Here is a 12,511-nt window from a genome sequence, read left to right as displayed (position 1 = left end):
TCCCTTCTTTCCGCTTAAGGAAAGGAGAGGGAAGAGCAAAGAGGACTTTGTCTTGCATCTTGGATACCAGCCCAGCCACAGTAGGATAGGGTAATGGGCATAGTCATGAGGCCCCCATTCCAGGCCCTAGCTCTTAGACAGCATTTCTAGACACACCTTGGGCCAGAAGGGAACATGCTGCTTTGAAGAAAAGGACTTAGCCATGGCAGGACCCCTCATCTCTTGCTGACTAAAGAGCCCTTGGGCCCTGAATAACTAGTAGCAATATCCAGGTATTCTGGGCTGTGGTTGAGACTCTGAGAATTGCCAGCTTCAGGTGAGACACAGCACATTCCCAGCTGTAGTGGCTATAATGAGAGACTCCCTCTGCTTGAGAAAAGCAGAGGGAAAAGTAAAAGGGAACTTTGTCTCGCACATTAGATACCAGTTGGGCCACAGGAAGGTAGAGCACCAGGCAGGCTCTTGAGGTCACTAATTCCAGGTGTGGCTCTTAGATGGCATTTCTGGCCTGACTTGGGTCACAGGGAGCCTACTTTCCTGAAGGGTGAGTCCCAGGCTTGGCAACATCCACCACAAGCTGACTGAAGAGGCTTTGGGCCTTAAGTGAACATTGGTGGAAGCCTGGCAGTACTGCCTGTGGGCCTGTGGTGGTGGTGGCCACAGAGTGAGACTCCTCTGCCTATGGAAAGCAGAGAGAAGACTGGGAAGGGCTCTGTCTCATGGTTTGAGAAACACAAGCCTGTCTGGCTTTACCACCTGCTGATTGTACAGTTCTAGGTCCTTGGGCAAACATAGGTAGTAGCCAGGTAGTGGGTAACAGCAAGCCTTGAGCAAGATTCTATACTGTGCTGGCTTCAGGTCTGACCCAACACAGTCCCAGTGGTGGTGGCCACAGGGGTTTCTTGTGTCACCCCACCCCTAGCTCCAGGAGGCTCAGCACAGAGAGAGAGAGAGAGAGACTCTGTTTGGGAGAAAGTAAGGGAAGAGAACAAGAGTCTCTGCCTGGTAATCCAGATAATTCTTCCAGATCTTATTCAAGACCACCAAGGTGGTACCTCTATGAGTGCCCAAGAACCACAGCATTACTGGGCTTTGAGTTTCCCCTAATACAGATACAACTTAGATCACAACTCCCAAGTCGTTTCAAATACCTGAAAAGCCTTTCCAAGAAGGACAGCCACAAACAAACCCAGACTGGGAAGACTACAATAAATACCTAACTTTTCAATGCCCAGATACTGACAAATAGCTACAAGCATCAACACCATCCAGGAAAACATGACTTCACCAAACAAACTAAATAAGGCACCAAGGAGCAATCCTGGAGAGATGAGATATGTGACATTTTAAACAAAGAATTCAAAATAGCTGTGTTGAGTAAACTCAAAGAAATTCAAGATAACACAGAGAAAAAATTCAGAATCCTATAAGATAAATTTAACTAAGATATTGAAATAATTAAAAATAATCAGGGAAAAATTCTGGAATTGAAAAATGCAATTGATGTACTGAAGAACACATCAGAGTCATTTAATAGCAGAATTGGTCAAACAGAAGAAAGAATTAGTGAGCTTGAAGACAGGCTATGTGAAAATACACAGAGGAGACAAAAGAAAAAAGAATAAAAAGTAACGAAGCATACCTATAAAGTCTAGAAAATAGCCTCAAAAGGGCAAACCTAAGAGTTAAATGGCCTTAAAGAGGAGGTTGAGAACAAGATAGGGGTAGAAAGCTTATTCAAAGGAAAAGGAGAATTTCCCAAACCTAGCGAAAGCTATCAATATCCAAGTACAAGAAGGTTATAGAACACCAGAAGATTTAGCCCAAAGAAAACTACTAGGCATTTAACAATCAGACTCCTAAAGGTCAAGGATAAAGAAAGGATCCTAAAAGCAACAGGAGAAAAGAAACGAACAACATGCAATGGAGCTCCAATACATCTGGAAGCAGATTTTTCAGTGGAAGCCTTACTGGCCAGTAGAGAGTGGCATGACACATTTAGAGTGCTGAATGAAAAAAACTTTTACCCTAGAATAGTGTATCTGGTGAAAATATCCTTCAACCACGAAGGAGAAATAAACAGTTTCCCAGACAAACAAAAGAATGAAGGACTTTATCAACACCAGACCTGTCCTATAAGAAATGCTAAAGGGAGTACTTCAAACAGAAAGAAAAGGATGTTGATGAACAATAAGAAATAATCTAAAGGTGTAAAACTGACTAGTAATAGTAAGTATATAGAAAAACACAGATTATAACACCCTAACTGTGCTGTGTAAACAACTATTAAGTAGAGAGACTAAATGATGAACCAATTAAAAATAATAACTACATCAACTTTTCAAGACATATACAGTACAGTAAATAGAAATAACAAATAGTTAAAAAGCAGGGGATGAAGTAAAAGTGTAGAGCTTTTACTTTCTTTTTGCTAGTTTGTTTATGTAATCAGTGTTAAGTTGTTGTCAGCTTAAAATAATGCGTTATAAGATTATATTTGCAAGCCTCATGGTAACCTCAAACCAAAAAACACACAACAGATACACAAAAAATAAAAAGCAAGAGAAGAAATCATACTGCAAGAGAAAATTACGTTCACTAAAAGAAAGACAAGAAGGAAGAAGATAAGGAAGAGAGGTCACAAAGCAAAAATCAAATAACAAAAAGCAGGGGTAAGTTCTTATTTATCAGTAGTAACATTGAATGTAAATGGACTAAATTCTCCAATTAAAAAGCATAGAATAGCTGGATGGATCAGAAAAAGAGACCCAACACAGACTTGGTGCCTATAAGAAACACAGTTCACCTATAAAAACACACACAGTTCACCTATAAAAACACACACAGACTGAAAATAAATGGATGGAAAAAGGTATTCCATGTCAGTGGAAACTAAAAAAAAGAGCAGGAGTAGCTATACTTATATTAGACAAAATAGATTTCAAGACAAAAACTATGAGAAGAGACAAAGAACATCATTATATGATGATAAACGGGTCAATTGAGGAATAGACTGTAACAACTGCAAATAAGTATGCAGATATAAATCCAGGTCTTTACAGTCAATTCATCTTTGACAAAGATGCCAAGAACACACAATGGGGAAAGGACTCTTTTCAATAAATGGTGCTGGGAAAACTGGATAACAAAACGATACCCCTATCTCTCACCATACACAAAAATCAAATCCATATAAAGACTTAAATCTAAGACCTGAAACTATAAAACTACTAGAAGAAAGCTTTGGGGAAATGCTGCAGGACCATTGGTTGGGGCAAAGATTTTTGGATTAAGACCTCAAAAGCATAGGCAACCAAAGCAAAAATAGACAAGATTTCTTGTTTTTTATTTTATTTATTTATATTTATTTCCAACTTGTGTTTAAGTTCAGAGGTACATGTGCAGAATGTGCAGGTTTGTTACATAGGTAAATGTGTGCCATGGTGGTTTGCTGCACAGATCATCCCATCACCCAGGCACTAATCCCAGCATCCACTAGTTATTATTCTTGATCCTCTCCCTCCTCCCATCCCTGCCCTCTGACATGTCCCATGTGTGTTGTTCCCTGCCATGTGTCCATATATTCTGATCACTTAGCTTCCCCTTATCAGTGAGAACATGTGCAGTATTTGGTTTTCTGTTCCTGCATTAGTTTGCTAAGGATAATGGCCTCCAGTTCCATCCATGTCCCTGCAAAGGACATGATCTCATTTCTTTTTATGGCTGCATAGTATTCCATGGTATATATGTACCACGTTTTCTTTATTTAGGGTATCATTGATGGGCATTTAGGTTGATTCCATGTATTTGCTATTGTGAACAGTACTGCAGTGAACACACACATGCATGTGTCTTTATAATAGAATGATTTATATTCCTTTGGGTATATACCCAGTAATGGGATTGCTGGGTTGAATGGTATTTTTAGTTCTAGGTCTTTGAGGAATTGCCACACTGTCTTCCACAATGGTTGAACTAATTTACACTCCCACCAACGATGTAAAAATGTTTCTTTTTCTCCACAACCTCGCCAACATCTGTCATTTTTGACTTTTTAATAATTGCCATTCTGACTGCTATGAGATGGTATCTCATTGTGGTTTGGATTTGCATTTATCTAGTGACCAGTACTGTTAAGCTTTTTTTCATGTGCTTGTTGGGAGAATGTATGTCTTCTTTTGAAAAGTGTCTGTTCATGTCCTTTGCCCACTTTTTAATGGGTCGTTTGTTTTTTAAGTTACTTATGGATGCTGGGTATTAGATCTTTGTCAGATGCATAGATTGCAAAAATTTTCTCCCTTTCTGTAGGTTGCCTGTTTACTCTGTTGATAGTTTCTTTTGCTGTGCAGAAGATTTTTAACTTAGTTAAATTGACAAGTTGGGTTGCTTCAAGCTAAAAAGCTTCTGCACAGCAAAGGGAGCAGTCAGCAAAGTGAAGAGACAATATACAGAATAAGAGAAAATATTTGCAAACCACCTATCTGAAAAGACATTAATAATCAAAATATATAAGGAGCTTAAACAACTTACTAGCAAAAATCCAAATAATCTGATTGAAAAATAAGCAAAAGATCTGAATGGACATTTCTCCAAAGAAGACATACGAATAGCCAACAGGCATGTGAAAAAATACCCAACATCACTAATAATCAAGGAAATGCAATGCAAAACCACAATGAGATGTCATCTCACCCCACTTAAAATGGCTTTTATCCAAAAGACAGGGAATAATGGATGCTGGTGAGGATGTGGAGAAGGGGGAACCCACATACACTGTTGGTGGGAATGTAAATTGGTGCAGCCACTATGGAAGACAGTATAGAAGTTCTCCAAAATCTAAAAATAGAACTACCATATGATCCAGCAATTCCACTACTGGGTATATATCCAAAAGAAAGGAGATAAACATATCAAAGTGACATCTGCACTCCCATGTTTATTGCAGCAGTATTCAGAATCAACGTAAGTGCCCATCAATGAAAGAAAATGTGCTATATATACACAATGGAGTATTATTCAGTCATTAAAAAGAGTGAAATCCTTTCATCTGCAGTAACATGGATGAAACTGGAGGTCATTATGTTAAGTGAAATAAGCCAGGCATAGAAAGACAAATATTGCATGTGGTCACTCGTATGTTAGAGCTAACAAAGTGGTTCTCATGAAGATAGAGAGTAGATTCATGGTTACTAGGCTGGGAAGGTTAATGGGGAGGGAGGATGGAGAGAAATTGATTAATGGTAAAACTGTACAAATGTATAGTTTGATAGAAGAAATAAGACCTAGTGTTAGATACATCAGTAGGGTGACTGTAGTTTACGATAATCTATTGTATATTTAAAAATAGCTAGAAAAGAATAATTTGAATGTTTCTAGCATACATAAAAGACACATATTTAAAGTGATCAATATCCCAAGTACACTGATATATATAATCTTTACAAGCTATATGAATGTATTAAATTATCACATGTACCCTCAAACTATGTACATCTGTTATGCATCAATAAAACAAAATAAAAATACACATTATGCCTACAGTTAACAATATGATATCATATGCTTAAATTTTGCTGTTATTAATAAAATAAAAACAAACAAAAATAAAAAATGCAAATAAACAAAAAACACACACACACACCCACATAGCCCCAATCTCTAGCCTCAATCTCATAGTAAGGTACAAACAAAATTTTTAATTATTAATTAAAAAATAATCCCCCCAATAATGTGAAATATGTTGATAAGGTAAATTAAAGCTTTAACTATGGCTAACACCTGAACAGGCTCCGTGAGGCACTGGGGAGGCAGATGGTTTAGATCAGTTTACCTGAGAGCTTCTACAACTTCAAGGTGAATTAATAGGTAATGATTAGACTAATATTTACTTATTAAACAAACCTTCAGAAAGTGCTCGCTTCATGTGAACAATGTTTTAAGCACCTCAAATGAAAATTCATTATCTTATTATCTGATCTCCATGTTACAAATGAGGAAAAGAGGCCCAGAGAGGTAGAACAATTTTTCCAAGGTCACATAGTTAGTGGATGGAAGAGCTAGGAAACTAGGGGAATCTTCAGGGAAGGCCTGCAGTATCCCGAGTGGCTTAATCTCATGAACTTTGGAAACTGACCCACCAGTCTCATTTCCATGGCTGAGACTGCAGTCAAAATGTAGCAGGATAGGAACAATGGGGAAGGAAAGAGAAACCCAGATTAAAGTGGGAGAGGGGAATAGAGTCACGGAATCTCTGATAGCGAGCTGCCATATTTTGAACAATCAAGGTTATAAAAGCTGTCTGAATCAACCTTTCTTCTTAAAGTTCTGGAAAACTAAATTCACATGAAAATGAGCAACAGAAAAATGTTGAGGTCGGATGCCATACAAAGTTGTTAAGGCTGAGTATGGCTTATCTGAAATGCTTGCAATTAGAAGAGTTTCAGATTTAGGATTCTTTTGGATTTTGGAATATTTGCATTTACATAATGAGATATCTTGGGAATGGGACCCAAGTTTCAACACAAAATTTATTTATGTTTCATATTTGCCTCAGGCACATCACCCGAAAGTGATTTTAAACAGTATTTTAAATAAGTTTGTGCATGTAACAAAGTTTGTGGTAAGTACTTATGTGTGGAATTTTCTACTTGTGGCATCATGTTGGCACACAAAAAGTTCTGGATATTGGAGCATTTTGGATTTCAGATTTTTGGATTAGGGATGTATAAGAAAAAAGAGAATAAAGAGTAAAATAACATCTATACAGACAAAAAAGTATGCCAAAAAGACATACTCAAAAAACAGGTCCAATGTACTGCATTATTTCAAAATGAAGTAAAAGACATTAAGAAAATTATATAAGGAATGAAAAAATAAAATTAATTCAAATTCAAAAATGAAGTGACAGAAATCAAGACCCGATTAAAAATTACAGTAACAGAATTTGGGTTCCCACTCTAGGGGCTGGCTCTACTGAGAACCACACCTCAGGCCCTACTGGAGCTGCCTCCAGTGTTATTAATGAAGGAGCTGAGTTTCTTTACTTTTAAAAGTGGCTTTAAAATATTTTAAAATAATAAATATTGTTGAGTGATTGTAGTAAAGATAACTAAATAAAACATGAAAAATTTATTTTAGAATGTTGTGGCTGCTTCAGTAGAAAATTCAGATTTAAATCTCAAGCCCTGTACTTTTAATCCAAAGACTATGGCACATTACTACATTGATTGTGGTTTGGTGAAAAGTGAATATAATTTTCTGGAAGCCAAAACCAAAAAAGTGAATTTAATATGGGGTGACAAATGTCAAAATGTATTATGGAGACATTATTCTTATGTAGAAACTTACCCCAAATTTAGTAGACAGAATAATCTTTTGTAATGTCACATATGCATTGTTATTATAAATTGGAATTTTGCCATCATAAAGATGTGAGGAATATGTTTAAGAAAACGATGCTATCAGCACACCAGGCACGGTGACCCACGCCTGTAATTCCAGAACTTCGGGAGGCCGAGGCAGGTGGATTGCTTGAGCTCAGGAGTTTGAGACCAGCCTGGGCAACATGGTGAAACACAGTCTCTAAAAAATATACAAAAATTAGCTGGGTGTGGTGGCACATACCTGTAATCCCAGTTACTTGGGAGGCTGAGGTGGGAGAATAGCTTGAGCTTGGGAAGCAGAGGTTGTGGTGAGCTGAGATCACGCCACTGCTCTCCAACTTGGGTGACAGAAAGGATGCTGTTAGCAGAAAAACTGAATGGTAAACTTACAGCAAATCATTCTCAAGGTGAGAAAGCATGTGTAATTTTAAGAAGCCTACTCAATATGACTTGTTTTACAAACCAAGAAAATTGAGCTTGGTCATGCATGGTACTCATGCCTGTAATTCAAGCACTTTGGGAGGCAGAGGTGGGAGGATTGATTGAGGCCAGAGTTTGACAACAGCGTGGGCAACATAGTGAGACCTTTCTCTGCAAAATATTTAAAAAATTAGCTAGGCTTGGTTGGCACACACCTGTAGTCCCAGCTACTCTCAAGGCTGAGGTGGGAGGATTGCTTATGCCCCGCAGTTTGAGGCTGCAGTAAGCCATGATGTCACCACCACACTCCAGCCTGGGCAACAGAAAGAAAGATGCTATCTTGACTTTTTTCAAGAAAGAAATTCAAGCTCAATAAAGTCTGTTCCATGCTGGGTATGTTATTCTGTTGTGAGAAGACACTACAATGGAATAAGATAAAACCTGAGATACAGTGACATAAATCCTGAGTGTGTGTGCATCTGTGAGTGTGCACATTGGAGGTAAACAGGTGTCGACTCCATGTATTCCAATCACTGTGGCAGATTTTTCAAACTATAGTACTCAGGCCAAGCCCATCCAACCCTGGTTGAAAGCCACAAATATGGATTATTAAGCCCAATTTGAGAGAGATTTGAGCTATCTGCAGAGGCTGTGCTATAGATAGTCTCAGAAAACTCTCGTATCCCTAAAATTTTTTGCAGAAAATATCAAATTAAATGAATGCTGAAAAATCTTAAGGGAAAAGGGGTGGCTTTGTCAGCAAGTTGTTTTAAAAATTTTCATAACTTGTGCCATTTCTTTGAACCAACATCGAACTGATAGAACATTTTTAAACTAGATTTTGACGGCCGTGTGAGTCCTAGGTCCTGATTCCGACTTCTTCAAAACCATTTCTGATCTGGACTTCGGAACCCTAAAGTGGACCTACCTCACCAAGAAAGGAAATGTAGGTGACCTAGATCTGTTTGCTTATTATTCATTAATAAGGTAATTTGCTAGTACAACGGAGCCACAGATGATTGCAGATAGCATTAGCCAGTTTGTCTGAGGCTCGTTTCTGGGTGCATTTGGACACTAGACCCAGGGTGAGTTTTGCCTGCTTTGTTTCCTAGCACCTTAACGTCAGTGTTGCACACAGCCATCCTTTCTTACCTGGTGACTCAATCCTTTCGTGACTTGTTTAGATTATCTGCTTTTTAAAAAACATGCATTTTCCCAACTCATGGTACATTCTTAGGAGTTTTGAGATGAAAATAAGAGACAATTTAACTCAATTCAACTCAGCCCATTTTATTTTTGTTAGCAGTTTGAACAAAGAGTCCTTAGCGTAGAATCAAAACTTTTGATTAAAGAGATTTGAATTTTGGAGAGTTTAGTTTATTTTTGGCATCATGACCCTGGGAATGCAGATAATTAACTTGTTTCTATTGACTATATAGACATTCAGTTTTGTTTTTAGATGATATAACAGAACTTTATAGTTAGAATATCAGTACATTCTGTAGAACTTTGGAAAAAACACGGACTATCTCCAAGGCAGATACAAAAAACTACTTATGTAATTTTTGGTGTTTTTCATGTAACTAATTCTGTTGTTGTTATTGTTTTTAAATTGTGATTTATGGTGATTGTAAGGTAATACATACATGTGGTTAAAATAAACACATAAAGAAAATCAAACAGGCTGGGCATGGTGGCTCATGCCGGTAATCCCAGCACTTTGGGAGGCAGAGGTGGGTGGATCACTTGAGATTTGAGATCAGGAGTTTGAGACCAGCCTGGCCAACATGGTGAAACCCCATCTCTACCAAGAATACAAAAATTAGCCTGGTGGGGTGGCGAGTGCCTGTAATCCCAGCTATTCGGGAGGCTGAGGCAGGAGAATTGCTTGAACCCGGGTGGTGGAAGTTGCAGTAAGCCAAGATTGCACCACTGCACTCCAGCCTGGGCAAGAGAGTGAGACTTCATCCCAAACAAGCAAGCAAACAAACAAACAAACACATACACAAAAAACAGTACAAGATTATCTAGTGAAAAGTCTTCTTTTCAGACCTATTCAGACCTATTCCTAAATCTGCAAGTTTCCTTCTGAAGAGACTCTCACAGTTTCTGTGGCTAAGGTTGATAAGGAGGTGATGAATCAATCCTTTTTGCAACTCAATCTTAGTCTTTAAAGATTAAAAAAAACAAAACAAAACAAATTGGGCCATAAACCTCTGCACTGTTGGAAAGGGTCACATAGCATTGGTTTCCTAAGAGTCCTCACTGGTGTTTCATGCAAAATGGATAAGATCCAAGGTTTAGAAATGATTGCACAATAAAAATTAGAATTCTGTGTTGTGGATCATTGAATAGGTGCCACTCAGGTTACAATTTAACCAAGCTAAAGAAACCAAACTATGGAAACAAATGGTAATAAGTAGAACAATCATTAGAGATTTGAAACAATTTGAGTTTAATTTATAGTTTATGGAATATTCCTTTTCCATCAATGTCGTATAATTTGAATGACTGTTTAAAGTAATTGCCTTTGGTGAAATAGGATTTTTCAGAGATAGCTGTATTACCAGAGAAATTCATTTCCTAGTTTTATAAACCTAATTGTAAATGTTTATCTTTGTATTCACTGTTATCTGATTTTTTTTTCATATAAGAAATTCCTTGTCTTCTCATGGTCAATACCCACTTGTCTTTGATATTTGAATACTAAATTCTAAAATCAATCTCCCTTTACAGTTCATCGCATTAAGCTACTATCTTAGAACATAGGATAGATATTTTCTGTGAAAAAGTTATTTATGTTCTGGATTATTTTGGGTTGTATTTGAATAGCTCAGAACCCAATATTTTATTAGTGTGATCTGAATTATTTTCTTCCAATTCATTTATCTTGACATGTTTATATTGAATTCATCTGTCTAATTTTTACATTTTTAGAGTCATTGTTAACCTCAATGGTAGTTTACAATCCACACAATAAACATTCATTTCTCTAACCAGCAAATATTCAATGAATATCCACTATAGGTCAAAGGCGGATAAGACACAGCATAGTTTCTTACAGCCTCATAGTGTTAGATCTGAGAGGCCAAAAAACGTGGAAAAGCAAAAACAAAAACAAAAACAAAAAACAAAACAAAACCAAAACCTTGGACAAATCAGTTTTATAAAATGTTAATACAGAAAATACATTCATAAATCTGAACATCCCCTTGATGGTGAGATATTGCAATAATAACATTGACGGAATAAGCTTTACTCTTGCATAGAAAAACAGTTGCCTATTATCCACAGGTATTAATTATTGGACAGGAGTTCAGAATGTTTGGTCATTCACGATTTTAATTTGTGTTCTACAAACTCTAAAAGAGTTGTTTGGTCCTGGTACCAAAGGGTTTACTTTTTGGCAGCTACTGAATCAGTAGGGGTAAGATTGGTCAACTGAGAAGGCCTGGTTTGCTTAGCACTAACTTGCTGGAATTGATTACGAGGGAACATTGCCAAAATAAATTGATGTCATTAGCATTTTTATTCATAAGTAGTAGGATAAGTCCAAAGCTAGCCCTGTAACATCTTGGTCTGTTTCTGTAGCAAATATATCTACCTTCTAATGCTTGATATGTATTTTTATGGAAAAACAAAAGTCATATAGTTCAATTATTACCTAATTACAACATTCTTTTGTTACCATAAGCAAGAGAAAGAAGCATCTTTCATCTTTTAAGTGAAGCTCTTGAATTTCTCCCCAAATCTATTCCCTTCTACTTTTTCCTTTTATCAATAAATGGTAACTGTCCCCCAATTGTTTATGCCAGAAACCTGGTTGTCATCCTTGAAAATTCCATCTCCCTCTGAAAGGTACTTCACATCCAATCAATGACCTTTCTACCTTAAAATATTTATTAAATGTATCCACTTCTCTCCATCTTCATTGTCATTTGCCTAATCCAAACCACCATTGTATCTCTCTGGATGACTGAAAACCTTACTGGCTGTTCTGTGTCCACAGTTGCCCTTTCTTCAGTCCAGTCCGCAATAACTATGAGAATGACAGTTTAAAGGAAACATCATATTATGTCATTTCTCTGCTTAAAACTCTCAGTGGCTTCTCAGTGCTCTTAAGAGAAATTCAAACATCCTTGACATGGCTCTATGTGATTGCTACTGTCATTTTGAGCTCTTGCTCTCCATGCCCCAGCCATGTCACCCTCCCTCCTCCAGTGAACCTCAAACTCTTTTCTCTTAGGGTCTTCTAACACGTTTCCTCTGCTGGCATCTGCTTTCTTCATCTCTGGGCAGGAACTTATCCATCAAGTTTTAGCTTGAATGTCACTGTGCCCTCAATCCTGATCCTGCATGCTAGATTGGATCCCCCTATTATGTTTTCCTCCAAGCACTCTATTCTCATTTTTAAATAATACTTACCAGTAATAATTATGTCATTATTTGTATAATTATTCATCCAGTGTTCATCTTTCCCATTACTATAAGCTCTGTGACTACAGAGACCTCACCTGTTTTTGCTCATGCTGTATTTGAAGCATCTAGCGCATGTCCTAGCACAATAACTGCTTAGTAAATAATTGTTGAAAGCAAATGAGGGCAGCTACTCACTAAAACACAGAATGATTCAGTTTTAATGTGTGAGATCTTGGGTATTAAAATATTTTTAATTAATTCAGAACCTGTAAAATAATCAGTTATCTTTT

Source organism: Mandrillus leucophaeus, unplaced genomic scaffold (assembly GCF_000951045.1).
Source record: "Mandrillus leucophaeus isolate KB7577 unplaced genomic scaffold, Mleu.le_1.0 Scaffold1094, whole genome shotgun sequence".
NCBI classification, from domain to species: Eukaryota; Metazoa; Chordata; class Mammalia; order Primates; family Cercopithecidae; genus Mandrillus; species Mandrillus leucophaeus.
The sequence above is the reverse complement of the archived record's forward strand: the minus strand, read 5'-3'. Positions refer to the sequence as shown.